Source organism: Dama dama, chromosome 7 (assembly GCF_033118175.1).
Source record: "Dama dama isolate Ldn47 chromosome 7, ASM3311817v1, whole genome shotgun sequence".
Taxonomy (NCBI): domain Eukaryota; kingdom Metazoa; phylum Chordata; class Mammalia; order Artiodactyla; family Cervidae; genus Dama; species Dama dama.
Window position 1 is genome coordinate 40,266,477 of NC_083687.1, and position 17,208 is coordinate 40,283,684.

The following is a 17,208-nucleotide window of genomic DNA, read 5'->3' on the forward strand; positions in this document are numbered from 1 at the left end:
AATTTTAATATACCATAGTTTATAACATTCAAAATGTTATCACAGATGTAAACAAGATAGAAGGAAATTAAATTATTATCTGACTGTTCTCAAATTTGATAAATATATGATTAAAGAAGAACTGCCATCCCATTCTCCCTTTTTTCTCAAAAAGGTCTACCTATGTTACATAACTTAGTCACATTTCCTTCTAGAATACTTAGACTAAATGCTTAGTAATTAGGACATTCATATGTCATGTTGTTAAAAATATTCTTCAGGTAGGAATTCTATAGTTTCTATGTAAACTTCTCACATATGTCTCACCTATATGTTTCCATATGGGACCATATTACATTTGTTATTGCAGTCGATGTATATGTCTAGCATCTTTCCATGTGCATATCTGGAAGTTATTTACTTCTTTGCTGAAGAGACTGCAAATCTTTTGCCAATTAAAAAAAAAAAAAAAACTTCAACCATTCTTTTTAGAAGCCACATAAAATGAACAGAACAGATACACAGCTTTTATTTAACCACTGCCCTTTGGTGGATATTTTCATTATTTTTCTTCTCCAAAATTATAAAAACCGTTTTGTATTTTCTTCTACTTCTTTTTATATTCTGAATTTTTAAAAGTACACCTTTCATCATCAGATATTCATTTTGTGCACGCTGAAATGTCTGGCTGGTAGAAGGCTTGTGTCGTTCTTGCACTGGTTTCCTAAATACTGCTTATATTTAAAGTCTACGGGGAAGCCCCTTGTCCAAGAGCCATAGTGCCGTGGATTAATACCTGATACTTGGACTTAAGTTATCAAAGGTTTTCTTGTCATTAAATGGGTGAATTTTCTTAAGAAATTAATTGAAATGAGATTTCCAGGGTGATACCAATCTGAATTGTGACACCAAACACAAATTAGAGCAAAAAAAAAAATTCTTAGTAAACATTTCAAGAAGAACCAAATTGAATCCTTTTCCTTATAGATTTTTTTTCCCCATTTAAATTCTTAGTCTCTCTGCTTTGTAAATGTGGTCCTTCTGATGCTAACAAAGGAAGTAAATTATCCAACACGTACAGAGTCTTTTGAAGAATTTCATTTTCAAAATTTATGCTTTAAAGACAGGTTCCAGCATTTCTCTGGTCCAGTGGTTAAGACTCTTCTTCCAATGCAGGGGGCACAGGTTCAGTCCCTAGTCAGGGAACCAAGATCCTGTATGCCGAGCAGCATGGCCAAGAAATAAAAAAAAATAAAATAAGAATAATAGATTTTTTTAAAGTTCCATTTTCATACTACGTACTCACAGTTATCCTGAGGTGGAGGTGAAAAGGAAGAGGGGGAAATTTTACACAGATTATTGAAAAATTCACAATTCATTAAAAGGACTTCTGCTTTAACCAACATATTCTATGAGCATTGTTTACAAAGAGGAGGAATTAGATTTACATTTCTTTTCTTCCCATGGGAGTATAGCAAAATTCTAAAGAAAAGAAAAGTGGAAACAAGGCTCCCAGACAACTGTCACAACGGACTCAACCCTTGTGTAACTTCACAGTGGCTGAACCAGTGCTTTCAACAAGGAGATTTAGATGGATAAGCTTAGAAATCTGCTTTATAAAATTCAACCTTCCAAATAGAAATTGGAGGCAGGGCAGATCTCCAACTGAATTTCCTGTGAGCAAAATAATACATTATTTTTCTAGGGGCAGAGTGCACTAGGAATTTATGCAATGGTCAGACAAGATCCTAAGAATGAGAAAATCTATTTCTTAAATCTCTCTAGAGACTACAGACACATGTGGCTTAAAGCAGTCTTTCCATGTGTCTTCTGATTTCCAGGAAAACATATTTTTAAGCCACAGCAAGCGAGGTGACATTTTATTTTCTCCATAAAAGACTCTCTTGAAAGGTTATTTTATAGTTTCTTTCTTAGACTCATTCCAAAGAGGTTTTCCTTAGTCCAGCTAGGACTCATATCTCTTATAAAAGGTGGAGAGAAGATAGAATAGAACTTGGGAAAAGGAGAACGTAATTTAAAGTTCTTTCATTTGTCAGCAGAATTCTATCTATAGCCTGCTAAACTTGCAGAGCCCAAACTGAAGAATGATTTTTCAGGTAGTCCTGGGGATGTGAAATATGCCGTTGCTTGCTTCTCATTTGGCTTCCCTGATAGCTCAGTTGGTAAATAATCTGCCTGCAATGCAGGAGACCCTGGTTCGATTCCTGGGTCAGGAAGATCCCCTGGAGAACGGATAGACTACCCACTCCAGTATTCTTGGGCTTCCCTTGCAGCTCAGCTGATAAAGAATCCGCCTGCAATGAAGGAGACCTGGGTTTGATCCTTGAGTAGGGTATCAAATACTCTACTCCAGTATTCTGGCTTAGAGAACTCCATGGACTATTCTAAATTGTTTTACAGGGACTTCCCTAATGGTTCAATGGCTAAAACCCTGTGCTCCCAATACAGGGGACCACATTCAATTTGTGGTCAGGGAACTAGACGCCACATGCTGCAATTAAGATCTGGCATAGCCAGGTAAATACGTAAATAAATATTTCTTTAAAACTTGTTTTACTTTTGCCTGTGTACCTTACAACTATGTGTGTGCTTATTAGTTGTTAGCTAATACATTTAGTAACAGAAAATGCCTGGTGTGCACGAAATCATCTCTCAGCGTACAAGTCATCACTAATATATCAAACCACTTTTTCTCTCTGAGTTCACGAGCCTGAATCAAGCAGCTATTACAATTCAGTCAGCACTGTCACAGTAGATAAAATCTGATCACCTGAGTCCTAGATTTCAATCAATCACCATAGTCCTTTCAGGGACTGGAAAACTAAAGATTTCAATGCATGATGGACTTCAAAATGTAGAGAAAAAAAAAACCTCGAGTAATCTTCCCATTACCTAAAGCTTTTCTAGCATTAGTTTCTTCAGGTAATAATGTATTGATAGACTTCCCTGGTGGCTCAGACGGTAAAGCATATGCCTACAATGTGGGAGACCCAGGTTCAATCCCTGGGTCAGGAAGATCCTCTGGAGAAGGAAATGGCAACCCACTCCAGTACTCTTGCTTGGAAAATCCCATGGACTGAGGAGCCTGGTGGGTTACAGTCCATGGGGTCGCAAAGTGTTGGACACAACTGAGCGACTTCACTTTCACTTTTCACTTTCATATATGTTTTCAGATATCCTTTATAGTCTACAATTGTACAAAAGGCTAAGACGTTGAGTCAAGATGGTATCATCCTTTGTGGATAAAGATGATTACAGAGACAACTATGTGTGGTCCGACAGAACTCTCTTGTGATGGAAAACATTTTCTCTGCTGTGCAATATGGTAGCCAATGAACTGTGGAAAATTCTGAAGGAGATGGGAATACCAGACCACCTGACCTGCCTCTTGAGAAACCTGTATGCAGGTTAGGAAGCAACAGTTAGAACTGGATATGGAACAATAGACTGGTTCCAAATAGGAAAAGGAGTACATCAAGGCTGTATATCGTCACTCTGCTTATTTAACTTATATGCAGAGTACATCATGAGAAACGCTGGGCTGGAGGAAGCACAAGCTGGAATCAAGATTGCTGGGAGAAATATCAGTAAACTCAGATATGCAGATGACACCATCCTCATGGCAGAAAGTGAAGAACTAAAGAGCCTCTTGATGAAAGTGGAAGAGGAGAGTGAAAAAGTTGGTTTAAAGCTCAACATTCAGAAAACTAAGATCATGGCATCTGGTCCCATCACTTCATGGCAAATAAATGGGGAAACAGTGGAAACAGTGGCTGACTTTATTTTTGGGGGCTTCAAAATCACTGCAGATGGTGATTGCAGCCATGAAATTAAAAGATGCTTACTCCTTGGCAGGAAAGTTATGACCAACCTAGACAGCATATTAAAAAGCAGCGACATTACTTTGTCAGCAAAGGTCCGTCTATGGATGTGAGGGTTAAACTATAAAGAAAGCTGAGTGCCGAAGAATTGATGCTTTTGAACTGTGGTTTTGGAGAAGACGCTTGAGAGTCCCTTGGACTGCAAGGAGATCCAGCCAGTCCATCCTAAAGGAAATCAGTCCTGGGTGTTCATTGGAAGGACTGATGTTGAAGCTGAAACTCCAATACTTTGGCCACCTGATGTGAAGAGCTGACTCATTGGAAAAGACCCTGATGCTGGGAAAGATTGAGGGCAGGAGGAGAAGGGGACGACTCAGTGGACATGGGTTTGGGTGGACTCCGGGAGTTGATGATGGACAGGGAGGCCTGGAGTGCTGTGGTTCATGGGGTCGCAAAGAGTCGGACACGACTGAGTGACTGAACTGAACTGATCCACCATGTCTCTTGAGCACTTGAAATATGGTTTGTATAACTGAGGAGCTGAGTTTTTGTGGATGGAGCTAGAGATTATCATACTAAGTGTAGTAAGTCAGAAAGAAAAAGATCAATGTCATGTGATATCACTTCTGTGTAGAATCTAAAATATGACACAAATGAACTTATCTACAAAACTGAAATAGACTTGCAGACATAGAGAACAAACATAAGGTTACCAAAGTGGAAAGGTGGGGGATAAATTAGGAATTTGGGATTAACTGATACACATTGTATATAAAGTAAACAGTAAGGACCTACTGTGTAGCACAGGGAAATAATATTCAATATCTTACAACAATCTGTGGTGTGTATGCTCAGTCGCTCAGTCGTGTCTGACTCTTTGTGACTCCATGGCCTGTCGCCTACCAGGCTCCTCTGTCCATGGAGATTCTCCAGGCAAGAATACTGGAGTGGGTTGCCATTTCCTACTCCAGGGTATCTTCCCAACCCAGAGATTGAACCCGTATCTCTTGTATCTCCTGCATTGGCAGGTGGATTCCTTAGCACTGCACCTCCTGAGAAGCCCATAATAGCTTATAATGGAAAAAAAAATCTTAAAAAAGAATAGTTAGATAGATATATAACTCCTTTGCTGTACATCTGAGACATTATAAATTGATTATACTTCAATTTAAAAAAGAATTTAAATTTAAATAGTCATGTATCTCTAGTGGCTACAGTATTGAACAGGGAAATTCTGTAGAATACTTTCATGGACTGTATCTATTCTATAGGATGATTGAGAGCATTCTGATTAAAGTGCATGTTAGCGTCTCTGTGATAAGCCTATTTAAAATGGATGCTATGAAAATAATTATTAAACTTGAAATTGTTGCATGCTTTGGAATTATGTAGAAATGGATGATGTAAGTTTTTGAAATTATGAAATATAAAAATGTGGCCTGGTCCCTAAGAAGTTGTTTATGTGAACTCGTTAAAAAAAAACAGAGATAGGCTTTTCCTGTAAGCATTCTCATTATAAAAGTATGCACAGATTCGGTGAGCTGTGAGATCCTACTATTTGTAAACAGAAACTCTCTTCTGTTGCTTTGTTCTTACATCACCTGGTATGCGGTAAGCATTCAAATTTTTTTTTTTTTTGAGAATGAATAACGTTTATCAGGTTCTATCACTCACAGGAGGTATGTTTCCAAATCTGCTAATGAGCAGTGCTGAACAAGAAAAGAAAGAAGAGTTATTTAACAACTTATCATTTACTTGCTGCAAGATTGCCCTCGGCTAATCAGCTCTCTGCAGAAATTCAATAAATAAAAGCAGAAACTTTGACCAGCAGTATTTGTTTCACATGTATACAATCCTTTCTTCAAAAGTAACACCAAGTTGTAACCAGTTAATCTGTACTTTGTTATGACATTTCTCTGTGCAGTGCTTGTGAATAGAGATATCCCAAGTGATTCTACACTTTAACTTAAAATGAACTCAGTCTATGTATTGACTTCGCATTGGGTTCTTAGTTTTTATTTTATTTTTTTAAAAAAAGATTTATTTACTTGGCTGGGCCAGGTCATAGTTACCACATGCAGAATCCACGGAATCCTCAGTCTTCATTGCAGTATGTGAACTCTTAGTTGCGGCATGTGGGATCTTATTCCTCAACCAGGGATTGAAACTGGACCCCCTGCATTGGAAGTCTTAGTCACTGGACCACCAGGACAGTCCCTGGGTTCTTAGTTTACAATAGGTGTTGCTGAAAAAAAGTTAATGCCAGATGATGAAATGGAAATGGAGAACCGTACATCAAGAAGAATGGCTCTGCAGTTAGTTTTCTTGAGAGGTCAATTAAAAAATGGTTAGCACAAGTCTTAGACTGCACATCTTGTGTCCTGGACAGTCTTGGAACCCTCCAGTACCAAGGCAGGAATTCAGTTTTCTATTTAACAGCAAAGGGATTATAAAAAGTTCTCAGAGTAGGTGCTGGCTAGTCTCATAGACCTTCAGCTCCCTATTGACTGAGACTGTCAAGGCTTGCAAGTCAGTGCATAATGACTGACTCCTGTTCTTGATTATTGAGTGACAAACTGCTTCTTGGCATCCTTTAATAAGAAGCATCAGGAGCTTGTTTATTTTTTTAACATCCTTATAGCTTGATCTAAAATTCTAGGCATTAGGCATCCAGTTAAAAATTATTCCTAAATGGTTTGCATGTGATGTCACCAAGACAGTGTGATGACAGAAATCTATGATAACATAGGTCTTTCAAAGAAGTTATGAGGCAAATAATTCATGTTGATTATAGGTGAATAGCTCCACTTTCTTACAAGGTCCCTTTACCTGCCAAATTGTCCACCTGGTATCAGATACAAACCAATATGAAATGTCAAATGGTGAAATATGTGCTTTTTGAAAAATCAGTTTCTCGAGGTGGGTTAGGGAGATCATACACCATGGAAATTTTCCAGGAAGTTGCATAATATAATTGGGCACTTCTAATGACAGATGGCTCAGAGCCTCAGTATTTTACATTGATTTTACTGCCTGGCAAAGGTGTCCCAGATAATGAGGGTGATTTCAGTATGGTGTCAAGGTGATGATGTAATTTAGGGTACAGATTCACAATGGGACAAAAATCCTACCACAGGTGTGTGGTCAGTTCAGATACAAAATCATGGACACAGTCTTCCTTGTGGTTGAGTCCAGTGGTTGCAAATATGCCTACCAATGCAGGGGACACAGGTTCAATCCCTGGTCCGGGAAGATTCCACATGCCTCATGGCAACTAAGCCAGAGAGCCACAACAACTGAGCCCGTGTGCTGCAAGCTACTGAAGCTGGTGTGCCTAGAACTCATGATCTGCAGTAAACGAAACCACCACTATGAGAAGTCCACACACAGCAACTAGAGAGTGGTCCCCCCAACCCCCCTACCACTCCTACCACCCCCAACTAGAGAAAGCCCTTGTACAAGCAAGGAAGACTCAGGGCAGCCATAAAAATTTTTTTAAAAATAATTATTTCAGGGCAAATATGTAGTCATTCAGTCAATCCTAAAGGAAATCAGTCCTGAATATTCACTGGAAGGATTGATGCTGAAGCTGAAACTCCAGTACTTTGGCTACCTGATGTGAAGAGACGACTCATTGGAAAAGACCCTGATGCTGGGAAAGATTGAAGGCAGGAGGAGAAGGGGATGGCAGAGGATGAGATGGTTGGATGGCATCACCAACTCAATGGACATGAGTTTGAGTAAGCTTTGGGAGTTGGTGATGGACAGGGAAGCCTGGCGTGCTGTAGTCCATGGGGTTGCAAAGAGTCCCACAACTGAGCGACTTTCTTTCACTTTTCAATGTATTTGCATCAATTTGTTAGCAATTTTGGTCTTTGATTTTCTTCTTTGCAAAGTCTTTATCTAGTCTATCAATTTATATCATATTTATTTAAAAAAAAGAATTTGAGATTTTTCCTTTGCAGCGCGTGTGTATGTACGTGTGCTTAGTCACTTGATCATGTCCCACTCTTTGCTGCCCCATGGACTATAGCCTACCAGGCTCCTCTGTCCATGGAATTTTCCAGGCAAGAATACTGGAGTGGGTTTGCCATTTCCTACATCAGGGGATCTTCCCAACCCAGGGATCAAACCCACATCTCTTGCATCTCCTGTATGGGCAGGCGGATTCTCTACCACTGCTCCTCCACCTGGGAAGCCTTTGTAGTACTCTTGAATAATTTCTACAACATCAGGATTATCTCATGTTTGAAGATTTGGTGGAATACCAATGTGAAACCTTCTAGGGCTAGTGCTTTTTCGTATGGTGAAAGTGAAAGTTAAATCGCTCAGTCGTCTCTGACTCTTTGTGACCCTGTGGACTGTAGCCCACCAGGCTCCTCCGTCCATGGGATTCTCCAGGCAAGAATGCTGGAGTGTGTTACCATTTCCTTCTCCAAAATCTGTGTAGAGAGAACAAAAAATGGGACCGAGGAGGCATGTGTGTGGAACGGTGCCTGTCCACTCCTGCCTGCAGGTGATCCCAAAGTACTTTCTGTAAGTACTTGCTGTAAAAATGTTTACTTAATGATAATACTGCTGCTGCGGCTAAGTCATGTCAGTCGTCTCCGACTCTGTGCGACCCCATAGACGGCAGCCCAACAGGCTCCTCTGTCCCTGGGATTCTCCAGGCAAGAACACTGGAGTGGGTTGCCATTTCCTTCTCCATTTGGTATGGTAGTTCCTCCTAGTTTTCTCTATTTCTTCCATGGGAATGGTCTATATGAGGTTATGATTTGTTTGCTTGTCTGCCTTTGCTCACTGCAAAGCCTTGCGGTGGGGGGCAGTGGAGAGGTCGTATGAGAGATTACCTATGGGGATCTGGTGAATTTTCTTTTTATACCTTCGGTTAACATTTAAATCCATAAACTGAGTAAAGCAGACTGTTTTCTCTAATGTGTGTGGGCCTGATTCAATCAGATGAAGGCCTGAGTAGAAAAAGCTGACCCTCTCTGAAGTAGACTTTTTTCAGCCTGATGCCTTCCACTGTAAGGTGATACAGTGATGAAGAACTTGGTTGAATTATGTTGGAGTGTTTTCTGGAAGGTTGTATTAGAAATCAACCCTGAATATTCATTGTAAGGACTGATGCTGAAGCTGAAGTTCCAATAGTCTGGCCACCTGATGCAAACAGCCGACTCATTGGACAAGACCCTGATGCTGGGAAAGACTGAGGGCAAGGGGAGAAGGGGGCGACAGAGGATGAGATGGTTGGATGGCATCACCGACTCAATGGACATGAATTGGAGCAAACTCCAGGAGATAGTGAAGGACAGGGAAGCCTGGCGTGCTGCAGCCCACCGGGTTGCAAAGAGTCAGACACAACTGAGCGACTGAACAACAGCACAGCAAAATGTTGAAGGTGGGGACTGGATCCTCCTGAATGCTTATAGTCAAAAGTGAGAGGATTGTGGGAAATTAAAGGAACTGATAAGCAAAAAGGAACCAGAACTTGAAGAAATGGAAAGCGCTAGCTTATCTGTATTGCAAAATACAAGAAAGCTTGTTCTCATGAGACAGCTAAGGGTGTGGCTAAACCATCATTTGATAAGGGAATTAGGACTGGTGTGAATCATGAATTTAATCAGCCATCTCCAAAGAAGCCAAGAATAGAGATGAGATTGTATCAGCAGAAACACTGCAAACCTTTTTCTAAAAGGGACAGAAAAAATAGGACAAAATATAAAAGAGAGCTGTCAGACTTCTTGGGGCTTCTCAGGTGGCTCAGTGGTAAAGAATCTGCTAGCCAGTGCAGGAGACACAGGAGACATCCCTGCATCAAGAAGACCCCCTGGAGGAGGAAATGGCAGTTCAGTTCAGTTCAGTCGCTCAGTCATGTCCAACTGTTTGAGATCCCATGGACTGCAGCACGCCAGGCCTCCCTGTCCATCACCAACTCCCAGAGCTTGCTCAAACTCATGTCCATCCAGTCGGTGATGCCATCCAACCATCTCATCCTCTGTTGTCCCCTTCTCCTCCCACCTTCAATCTTTCCCAGCATCAGGGTCTTTTCAAATGAGCCAGTTTTTCACATCAGGTCACCAAAGTATTGGAGTTTCAGCTTCAGCATCAGTCCTTCCAATGAATATTCCAGGCTGATCTCCCTTAGGATGGACTGGTTGGATCTCCTTGCAGTCCAAGGGACTCTCAATTCTCCTCCAACACCAAAGTTCAAAAGCATCATTTCTTCGGTGCTCATCTTTCTTTACAGTCCACCTCTCATATCCATACATGACTCCTGAAAAAACCATAGCTTTGACTAGATGGACCTTTGTTGGCAAAGTAATGTCTCTGCTTTTTAATATGCTGTCTAGGTTGGTCATAGCTTTTCTTCCAAGGAGCAAGGGTCTTTTAATTTTATGGCTGCAGTCACCATCTGCAGTGATTTTGGAGCCCCCAAAATTAGAGTCTCTCACTGTTTCCATTGTTTCCCCATCTATTTGCCATGAAGTAATGAGACCAGATGCCATGATCTTCATTTTCTGAATGTTGAGTTTTAAGCCAGCTTTTTCACTCCCCTCTTTCACTGTCATCAAGAGGCTCTATAGTTCTTCGTCATTTTCTGCCATAAGGGTGGTGTCATCTACATATCTGAGGTTCTTGATATTTCTCCCAGCAATCTTGATTCCAGCTTGTGCTTCCTCCAGCCCAGCGTTTCTCTTGATGTACTCTACACATAAGTTAAATAAGCAGGGTGACAATATACAGCCTTGATGTACTCCTTTCCCTATTTGGAACCAATCTGTTGTTCCATGTCCAGTTCTAACTGTTGCTTCTTGACCTGCATACATATTTCTCAAGAGGCAGGTCAGGTGGTCTGGTATTCCCATCTCTTTAAGCATTTTCCAGAGTTTGTGTGATCCACACAGTCAAAGGCTTTAGCATAGTTAATAAAGCAGAAATAGATGTTTTTCTGGAACTCTCTTGCCTTTTCCATGACCCAATGTATGTTGGCAATTTGATCTCTGGTTTCTCTGACTTTTATAAATCCAGCTTGAGCATCTGGAAGTTCATGGTTCATGTACTGTTGAAGCCTGGCTTGGACAATTTTGAGCATTACTTAACTGGCATGTGAGATGAGTGCAATTGTGCAGTAGTTTGAGCATTCTTTGGCATTGCCTTTCTTTGGGATTGGAATGAAAACTGACCTTTTCCAGTCCTGTGGCCACTGCTGAGTTTTCCAAATTTGCTGACTTATTGAGTGCAGCACTTTCACAGCATCATCTTTTAGGATTTGAAATAGCTCAACTGGAATCCCATCATCTCCACTAGCTTTGTTCATAGAGATGCTTCCTAAGGCCCACTTGACTTCACATTTTAGGATGTCTGGCTCTAGGTGAGCGATCACACTGTCATGGTTATCTGAGTCATGAAGATCTTTTTTGTATAGTTCTTCTGTGTATTCTTGCCACCTCTTCTTAATATCTTCTGCTTCTGTTATGTCCAAACCATTGAGAGGGTAATAGGCAGGAAGGCCAGGGGTCTCCAAATGGAGGAAATAGGCTGCAAGTCCCAGACATTTTTATCTGTCTTAAGCAGCAGGAGGAAACAAACTAGCGCTATTTTTTTTCTTCTCTATACAGATTGAAAGGAGGTTTCTCTTAAAATGCTGTGTTGCCAACACACCTGGTTTCACCTGAAGCTAATTATTCTCAAACCTTGAGTTAACCAATACATTTTTTTTTCTAATGGAAATGTTTGTCTTAAGATATGTTAATTTACCCCAGACTCTGTAAGTTCCGCCAAATGGCCCAACCTACTTACTCAGATATTGTTCCCTTAATCTATGTAAACGAAACTATTTGTTTGGTAATCTGCCCTTCTACAAGATTCAAGTCAATCGTTTATGGCCAGGGATGAATTATCTGGTGCCATTCTAAATTTTAAGACATTCCTTTCTTTTCATTAACAGACTGTGAGTGACTATATAACATACAGCTGAAGAGTAGAAGGGGGGTACTCTTTCTGCCCCCTTCTGATGCGTATGTCAGAAGCTTTCTCTATCTCCTTTATACTTTAATAAAACTTTATTACACAAAAGTTCTGAGCGATCCAGCCTCGTCTCTGGCCCCGGATTGAATTCGTCTTCTCCGGAGGCCAAGAATCCCGGCATCTTATCATTCAGCAACAACCTTTCACCATTTCTGTCCTTTTTTTGTGCCCATCTTTGCATGAAGTGTTCCCTTGGTATCTCTAAATTTCTTGAAGAGATCTCTAGTTCTTCCCTTTCTATTGTTTTCCTCTATTTCTTTGCATTGATTGCTGAGGAAAGCTTTCTTATCTTTCCTTGCTATTCTTTGGAGCTCTGCATTCAAATGGTATTTAAATGGAATCCATTATTCCTGCCTAGAAAATTCCATGGACAAAGGAACCTGGTGGGTTCATGGGGTTGCAACGAGTCAGACCCAACTTAGCCACTGAGCATGCACACATGTACATCAGACTTCTTAGGTTTTATATGAGTAGACAATAAAGCTGTCCTCCTGCAAACATGTTTCATGTTTTAAGAAACAGGAAGAGTGATCCCAGAAGCGATTCAGAGTTCAACAGAACTGACGTTATCAACACAGACCCAGGAAGCAGGGTTAGATTCTCCTCTGTTCCAAATCAGGGGCCTCTCCATTTTCAAGGGCTCAGATGACATTGCCCCTTGCCCAGGGGATGGAGCTAACTCATAGAACTTTGGGGTGGGCCTGATATTTTTACCACAGTGAATCTTCAGTTCAGTTCAGTCACTCAGTTGTGTCTGACTCTTTGCGACCCCATGGACTGCAGCACACCAGGCCTCCCTGTCTATCACCAACTCCTGGAGTTTACTCAAACTCATGTCCATTGAGTCTGTGATGCCACCCAACCATCTCATCCTCTGTTGTCCGCTTCTCCTCCTGCCTTCAATCTTTCCCAGCATCAAGGTCTTTTCCAATGAGTCAGTTTTTCACATCAAGTGGCCCAAGTATTGGAGTTTCAGCTTCAATATCAATTCTTCCAGTGAATATTCAGGACGGATTTCCTTTTGGATGGACTGGATGGATCTCCTTGCAGTCCAAGGGATTCTCAAGAGTCTTTTCCAACACCACAGTGAATTTTACCCAAGTGTTAAGATCTGATGGAAGTCTGCCTTGCTGAGTTTTGTTTCTTCTTCCTGAGAATGTCCCACTACTATATTTTTAAAATTTATTTATTCTTTTAATTTTGGCTGTGCTGGTTCTTTGTTGTAGTCAGAAGGCTTTCTCTGGTTGTGGCAAGCGGGTACTACTCTTCATCGTGGTACATGGGCTTCTCATTGCGGTGGCTTCTCTTGTTGTGGAGCACAGACTCTAGAGTGTGTGGGTCAGTAGTTGCAGCATATGGGCTCAGTAGCTGTGGCTCCCGGGCACCAGAGCACAGGCTCAGTAGTTGTGGCGCACAGGCTTAGTTGCTCCACAGCATGTGGAATCTTCTTGGATCAGGGATCAACCCGTGTCCCCTGCACTGGCACGCAGATTTTTATCCACTGTACCCCCAGGGAAGTCCCCACCATTGTGTTTTGGAAACATGTAACTTGTTTGGCTTCACAGGTTCACAGCTGGAGAGGAATTTTATCTCAGGATGAATCATACCTTGAATGTCACTTTCATCTGATTTATTTGATATTTAGATGATGCTCTGTACTTCTTAGACTTTAGGATTGATGCTGAAATGAATGAAAATGTTTAGCGCTGTTAGGATGGAATGAATGTACTTTACATGTGAGAAGGGCATGAATTTGGGACTGAGGTGGAATGTGATGTACTATATATAGGTGTCCTTCTAAATTCATGTTCAAAGCCCTAACTCCCAGTTCAGCTCAGACGTGTCCGATTCTTTTCGACCCCATAGACTGCAGCACACCAGGCTTCCCTGTCCATCACGAACTCCTGGAGCTTGGTCAAACTCATGTCCATCGAGTTGGTGATGCCATCCAACCATCTCATTCTTTATTGTCCCCTTCTCCTCCTGCCTTCAATCTTTCCCAGCATCACAGTCTTTTCCAACGAGTCAGCTCTTCACATCAGGTGGCTAAAGTATTGGCATTTCAGATTCAGCATCAGTCCTTCCAATGAAAATTCAGGACTAATTTCCATTAGGATTGACTGGTTTGATCTCCATGCAGTCCAAGGGACTCTCAGGAGTCTTCTCCAACACCACAGTTCAAAAGCATTAATTCTTCGGCACTCAGCTTTCTTAATAGTCCAACTTTCACATCCATACATGCCTACTGGAAAAACCATAGCTTTGACTAGATGAACCGTTGTTGACAAAGTACAAGGTGGCTGTATTTGAAGTTGGGAAGTAGATAAGGATAAATTAGGTCATATTGGTGGGGCCCTGAAACAATGGGATTAGTATCCTTAGAACAAGAGACATGAGTGCCTATTCTCCTTGTGGGCTCAGAGGAAAAGATATGCGAAGAGAAAGCTGTTGTTTGCAAACTTGGAAGAGAGCGCCCATCCAAAAATGCACCTCCACTCCCACCCTCCAGACGTTGTTCTGGGATATCCAGCCTGTAAAATTTTGAGAAATAACTTCTGTTGTGTAAACCATCCAGTCAGTGTTATTTTATTATGGCAGTCTTAGCAGACTGATATAAATGTTAATAGCTAGGGCACAGTTTTGTGTCAAATCTTCCTAGCTATGTAGTTGTTTTATTATATTTTGGGGGGAAATTTTGGGAGACTGATTGTCTTTAGCTATGGAAAAACTGACATTTGTTAAATCCAATATGACTGATTTTTAAAAAAAAATTCTGGGGAATTCCCTGACGATCCAGTAATTAAGACTCCCTGCTTCCACTCCAAGGGGCTCAGGTTAGATCCCTGGTCAGGGAACAAAGATCCCACATGCCATGTGGTGTGGCCCAAACAAAACAAAAAGTATGAATATAGCCCATTCGGTTATTTGTTTTCTTTTTAGACTTTTATTTATTTATTTTTGGGTGTGCTGGCTATCCATTGCTGCCCGGGTTTTTCGCTAGTTGTGGAGAGTGGGGGCTACTCTCCAGTTGTGGTGTACCGGCTTCTCTCTGAGGCGGCTTGTCTTGTTGTGAAAGTGAAAGTGAAAGTCGCTCAGTCATGTCCGAGTCTTTGCAGCCCCGTGGACTATATAGTCCATGGAATTCTCCAGGCCAGAATACTGGAGTGGGTAGCCTTTCCTTTCTCCAGGGCATCTTCCCAACCCAGGGATCGAACCCAGGTCTCCCGCATTGCAGGATGATTCTTTACCAGCTGAGCCACAAGGGAAGCCCAAGAATACTGGAGTGGATAGCCTATCCCTTCTCCCATGGATTTTCTTCCTGACCCAGGAATCGAACTGAGGTCTCCTGCATTGCAGGCAGATTCTTTACCAACTGAGCTTGTTGCGCAGCACAGGCTCAAAGGCACAGCAGGTGTCAGTAGTTGTGGCATGTGGACGCTATAGTTGTGTTTCCCAAGCCCTAGAGCACAGGCTCAGTAGTTGTGACCTTTGAGCTTAGTTACTCTGAGACATGTGGGCATGTGGGATCTTCCTGGACCAAGGATCGGACTTGCATCTCCTGCATTAGCAGGCACCAGTAAAGCATCTGCCTGCCATGCAGGGGGCATGGGTTCCATCTCTGGTTTGGAAGACCCGCTGGAGGAGGAAAGGGCAGCCCACTCTAGTATTCTTGTCTGGGAAATCCCATGGACAGAGAAGCCTGGTGGGCTACAGTCCATGGAGTTGCAAATAGTTGGACGCGATTGAGCACACATACATAATAATTACCACTGAGCCACCAGGGAAGCCCCCCATTTGGTTATTCTGATTCTTAAAATACTGGACTTTTTCAGTTACTTTCTGCTTATATCATTTTTCTTTTATCTTACCATTTTTGAATTTAATAGATTTGGTCACTTTTTCGGTCTCGAATTTTTCTCCTCTTCAAATGTATACACTCTACTTTTAATCTCTTTTTGATTACCATTGAAATTTTATCATGTATATTTAACACAAAAAAAATTCTTAATCTTTATCCTAAACAAAATATGATCCTGTCTTTTCTCTCTGGGTGTTCAGGATATTTTCTTTATCCCCAAGTCTTCTAGTTTTATTAAGATATGCCTTAGGGAATTTCTTTTGATATATGCTATTTGGGACAAGTTGTCCTTACTAGGTCTGTGGGTCTATTTTTTAATGTCTTCTGAGAGGTAAAATATTGCCTTTACTCCATTCCTGTCATACTGTCTGGGGACTTCCCTGGAGGTCCCTTAGAGCAGTAAGACTCTAAGCGTCTATTGCAGGGGGTGAAGGATCGATCCCTGGTTAGGGAACTAAGATCTTACATGACGAGAGTGGTGGTCAAGAAAAAGTCCCTTCATGCTGTCTGTGTGGGGCTTATACTTTTGTGTCCCAAAGTCTTTTAAATTCTTTTTTGTATTTTCTCTTCTCCTTATTCCCTTTTTGTTATATTCCAGACAAAATTTTTGGATATATCTCTCAGTTAACCAGTTCTCTCCTTATTGCATAAAACTAATGTTTAAGTCATCGACAGAATTTTTTATTGCAACAAATATATTTTTTAATTTCTAGGAGACTTTCTTCTAGTATTTTTTCTATTGCCAATAATTTCTTGTTGAATATTCAACTTTATATCAAATATTTTCAAATATTTTACTTGTTAAATCATTTCATGAAGCTGTGAAATATCTCCAACCAGTTAAACATCTGCAGTTTTTATGAGTCTAAATCTGTTATTTCTTATTTATGTTTGCTGATGCTAACAGCAGTGATTTGGGTAATATTGTTTGTGAGTTGATTGTTGTTGTTTAGCTGCCAAGTCGTAGCCAACTCTTTTGTGACCCCCATGGCCTGTAGCCCACCAGGCTCTTCTGTCCATGGCATTTTCCAGGCAAGAATACTGGAGTGGGTTGTCATTTTCTTCTCTAGGGGATCTTTCAGACCTGAGATCAAACCTGCATCTCCTGCTTGGCAGGCGGATCCTTTATTTGCATTGCCTGGGAAGCCCTTGTGAGTTGATCACTTGCTCTTAATTGGGCTGAGTCCTTTAGGACTCACATACTTATTAAATCCAGTGTGACTCTTTTTTCCTTAAACCTTTGAGTTTAGTCCATTTGGTTATCTTGACTGTTGTTTTTATGAACCTTTTCTATTAATTTTTACTTGCCCCATTTCTCTTTCTTCTTACCATGTTAAAAAAAAAAAAAAGATTATTTATTTGGCTGCATTAGGTCTTAGTTGTGGCATGTGAGCTCTTTTAATTGCACCATGTGGGATCTAGTTCCCTGACCAGGGATTGAACCCAGGCCCCCTTCATTGAGAACATGGAATCTTAACCACTGGGCCACCACGAAAG